Genomic DNA, 4,801 nt, shown 5'->3' with positions numbered 1-4,801 from the left:
GGATTATCCACCCGTTTGACTGCCATGGATGTAATTAAATAAAATGTATTGTTTCTGAAGTTTGAAAAGTGTATATACCTGGAATTATTGTATACGAAATAAGAAGTTGAACTAATATTGGAAACGCAGTAACTGGATGCTGCATCGTAATGTATAAGCGTCCTACCACAAACTCTGAATTGCTACATTTGTTCATTAAGAAGCCATTTGTTTATTTTATTCATGTCCTGGTGATGTATTTCAAGCTTGTAATACATCTTCATGCGTTACAAGTACTGCTTGTACCAAAATTGTTGGGTAGAGGCAGCTTTATTATTTAAAACCGGTCAAGGAAACTATAAAGGAAATTAAAAGAACTTGAAACTGTGAACTCTGTGTCTGACATTGTCTGGAGCACCTGCATCACCCTTTCACTACGCTCTGCAACCAACACGTTCACAATCCCCTAACCCATTCAATGAAAATTGGATTGTAGCATTCATCATCCACGCACAAGACTTTCTTCACCTTTCGCCAGCAACCATAAAATCCTTCATCTCAGGTATCCAATGTCATTATTGTAGCTTGTCCATCCCCTCGCCGACATTCTTTCCATCCCCACAGTGCGCCTCACACTCAGAAGAATTTCCAAGAACCTTCCCCCATCATCTCCATCCAGACTATGTCTACAGACATCCTTTCCCAATTAATTTCAGTTTTGCGTTCAGGATGTTTCAACCCATTTGACGACCTGATGATGGAAACTATGTCCCTGTTGGCTTTCTTGTAAGAAGTGCAGAATTCACAGTAACATCACTATCCAGTTTCCCAGCCATAACTATTCATTATTGTGACTTTCAATAATTCCTGATAATCATTTCATTCTCTTCCTTCGCTCATCCAAGACTGACCAGCTCCGTCAAGGACAATTTATTCAATTATCCAAGATAAATTCCCATCAGTGCCCTTACGCTTCCTTGTCCAGATTCCTATCTGTCAAAAAACCCTTCAGTCCCTTAGATCCCCTGTTTATCGATTGCTCCAGTAATGACACTGGTTTGCAACTCACCTTTCTTCTCTTATCTCCAAGGCAGGTCTTTCTCCTCAGTTCTATACCCCACACTCATTTAGGATTGGCACAGCCTCATCAGCAGCAAAAGCCAACATTAGCCTCATCTTATCAAAACTATGGGTCATCAGCAGCTGTCCACTCATACATTCATTCTCTTCCTGCACACATCTCAGTAGCTCACCAATCAATTGCTAGTATGCCCGGAGTGGGGCACCCTTTCTGCCAGGACCACCAGAGGTTTCCTCCCAACAGAGGGGGTTTTTAGCACCAAAAAGCCTTTCAGAACTCCCCACCTCATCTTCTGCTAATACATTTAGCTCCTGGTCTGTAAACCTCAGATTCCTCACATTGTCCTCCTTGGTCGCTGTCATTGTGACGGACTCGGAAATGTATTTACCTTTTTCTTTCGAGCGCCCTTATATAATACACTGTGTGTAAACCTCATGCATAATACTGTGCCATGTGACAACTTGCAAATGAGTCATTCAGGAAGCTTTATTTGTGCATGTAATTAGCTTAGTGAATAGAGCTATCACTGGTTCATTTTTGCGCGCGGTGTGGCTTCCCCCTGCCACCTGGTTATTCTGGTAATTTACTGCCCTTTAGTGAGGAGGCCCTTAATCCCTCTATCCAGTACAGTGCAGCTGGTTTAATTTAAGTCTGTCTAAAAGCCAACAACCTGTACTGTTGCAGACACTTCCTTCCATAATCCACTGTGTATTCTGCTGTTCTGAGAAACCTAAAGCTGGTCACCATCTGTGGCAAAGGGGTTGATTTTATCCAGGTGCAGGAGTGAAGCAGTGCAGTAATTAATCAGTCACAGCCTTGTAATCCAGTCTGGAAAGTGTGCTTTATTTTTACATCCAGGTCTGGTGACCAATCAATAATAATCCCCCGGCAATACACAGCAGTGTGTACTGCATGGGGTTGACAATAATGGGCACCTCAACAATAAACAATACGTATCTCGACATACTACACATGCAATATGTATACATGTGTACTTACACTAGTTACAATGCTATTATGCATACTTACAATGTACTTAATGTGTAAATATTTTTGCACGATACAAACCTAGCCCTGATCCTAACCCTAACCCTATTCCTAACCCTAACGCTAACCCTAGACCTAACCATTTGCTGATACAATTCTGCATATCCTGGCATTGCACATAGGCAGCGCTAGTGCTTCTCTGTTAGAGCTCTGATCTAGCACACATCACTGTGATTAGTCTGTTCATGTTGTGTGCGGTCAGCAGTGTGGAAGAGCTGTATGGGTGGAAGAAAGTAAAGAAGAAAAGAAAAACAATGAAAAAATAGAGTAAAGGAAAATTAGCTGTGTTATTTTTATTAATGCTGTATAATCTGTAATAAATTGTGCAAAATGTCCACTATTAAATACAGCAAACATATTACCTACATGTGCGTCAGCCCTGCCACAACACCTGTGTATAAATATTGTTCCAGTGACAATGTGTTGAGTAATTTTGCTTGCATCAATACATAAGGCTACTGAAACACATCAGCTTCTTACTGCTTTCACTAAAAATGCCCCCTGCACATTGTGAGGGAGACTGACTTGCACTACACAGCCATCGAGAAGAACGAGGAAGCAGAGATTCTCTGCTGCTCAATGAGAATTGCTGATGAGTTTTAAACAGGACTGCGCTGTCTTGACAAAGCCCCAAACCCCAGGAGCACCCATGTCTGGTTAACAACAGCCAGAACAATGTGCTGTTGGGTTGATGCAATTAGATTCACCTATAAAGAAGACAAACTCAACAGGGACCGTGTGGGAGCAGAAAGTCAAAGTTGAAAAAGTGCAGAGTCTCTCAGGTTAAGATCCTTTGCAGTTTGACTGAAGATGTTGAAGTTGTGTTATTCGTCTCATAAGTCTTCTAACAAGCCTCATAGCAGGTCAGTATAAATCCTAAAGAAAGGTAAAACAAAATAATGACAACATCATTAATGATAGACTGCTGTTCAAAGCCGTGCAATTTAATCTCTGGCTCCCCAGAACCTTGATCGAATTACAGGCAGTTATTTACAGGCGGCTGTACGTTACTCCTTATCATTTTAATTGTTAGTATCTGTTCATTAATTCTTTACAATAAGTTCACTCTCTTTCAGCTGATGCATATGAAGGATGCATTGAGGTTCTAAAGAAAATACAGCTACCTGGTCTTTACATGACGACAATGAGAGGCTTTGAAGAACCAACACCATTTGTGAATTGCTCTTGATCTTTTCCATGTGTAACGGAAACACTTGTTCAGTGAGGGAGGGTGCTGTCACATGTGCATTACTGCATCAATCTAATCATTCTCACTGGCATGTTTAGCTGTGTTACAAGCAGAGGAACTTCATACTGGTAGTTTCAGAAATTAATGGGGCAGCTTCCCAATATGCCTTGGGGTATTCATTCAATCATGCTGTGTAAGTATTATTTCTTTAATAAGTATTTGAGTACATTTGAAATGTTGCTTTTCTTCTTTGTAAAATGATGAATTTGTTTTTCAGTTTTTGCTCTTGGAGACGTGCTGCTGGTTTCCACAGGTATGTGTATCTCTAACACGCTCACATAATAAGATACAATGATTTAATGCTTGATTACATTAGAAATGAATCTTTAGAACCATTATTGCTGAAAGAATAAACACACACACCATGAAGTTACTCAACCTGAAATTCAGGAATTCAATTCTTAGGTATCCTCATGTTGTTTGTTTCTAGTTTCCTCACATTAATGGGTGTCTTTCTCGTTTCAGAAGGAAGTGGTACAAATGATAGTTCTGGAGTACAGGGCTTTGTAAATTGCACCCTTGTGTTTTTCTTCCAAATAACATCACTGTTACTATTCCAAAATGCTTGAGCTAGGGCCAGTTTCAAATAACTACATGCCATACACATGTGCTTATAAAATGAATGACATTTAGTAGCATTTGCGAAGATGGCTTTTTTATGCATTGTCAAACTGATAAACTGATTCTCCTGGTTATTGAATGTTCCAAATCACATGAACACAGAAAAGTGGCATTTTCAGGAATCAATCCATCTTATTTAATATTATAAAAACGTCATGTTATAAACATTTATATACATGGAATGTCGAATGTCAAATGTCTATGAAGAAAGTTTAATCTCACTTCAATTAGTGCCCATGTGTTCTTATTTGCTTAACAGATTGTTCTCTCTCATTTTTCATTTTTAATTACATTTTTACAGAGCCACTTCGCACAGCAATAATTAAAATTAGCAAAACGACTGCAGTGGAAGGAGAGAATATTGAATTCAGATGTGCGATATCAGCTGTGCAAGAAGAACAACCAGAGAACAAGGGGAGGAATTGGTTCCATTTATATAAAAACAGAGAGAAGATCAGCTCACTGCTGGAGCCTGGAGGAAGGGGAGCTGTCACATTTACAAAACAAGACATCAGAAAGAATGACGCTGGAAACTATACCTGCATATATGGGAATAAGAATCCAGGAGATGTGAAAAACATCAGCCATGGCTCTTCAGCTTATCTCAATGTAAGAGGTAAGTACAAAACCAAACAATGAGGAAACACCTAGAGGAAACTTTTTTATGAAGGAAATTAACTGATTTAATATTAAAAAACAAAATAACAAAATCACATTTTAATTTGCTTGGTTTGTTCTTAAATAGGTGGATTAGGAAAAATGCATTTTTGTAACAACTACTTTTAGAGCCAAAATCATTCAAACAAACTTAATATATAAATAAT

At 39.0% G+C, this 4,801-nt stretch overlaps 1 long non-coding RNA gene across 1 annotated transcript; it reads left to right on the top strand.

Annotated features, from left to right (window-relative positions):
• Positions 1 to 3,345: 3,345 nt before the first annotated feature.
• LOC121308067 lies at positions 3,346 to 4,537 on the top strand. Its single transcript, XR_005948455.1, has 3 exons — positions 3,346 to 3,489; positions 3,574 to 3,609; positions 4,279 to 4,537. It is a non-coding gene; the product is annotated as an uncharacterized LOC121308067 (long non-coding RNA).
• The last annotated feature ends 264 nt before the right edge of the window (positions 4,538 to 4,801 follow it).

This window comes from Polyodon spathula, unplaced genomic scaffold (assembly GCF_017654505.1).
Source record: "Polyodon spathula isolate WHYD16114869_AA unplaced genomic scaffold, ASM1765450v1 scaffolds_155, whole genome shotgun sequence".
Taxonomy (NCBI): domain Eukaryota; kingdom Metazoa; phylum Chordata; class Actinopteri; order Acipenseriformes; family Polyodontidae; genus Polyodon; species Polyodon spathula.
Note: the sequence above shows the minus strand (reverse complement) of the source record. Positions and strands in the feature narration are given on the sequence as shown.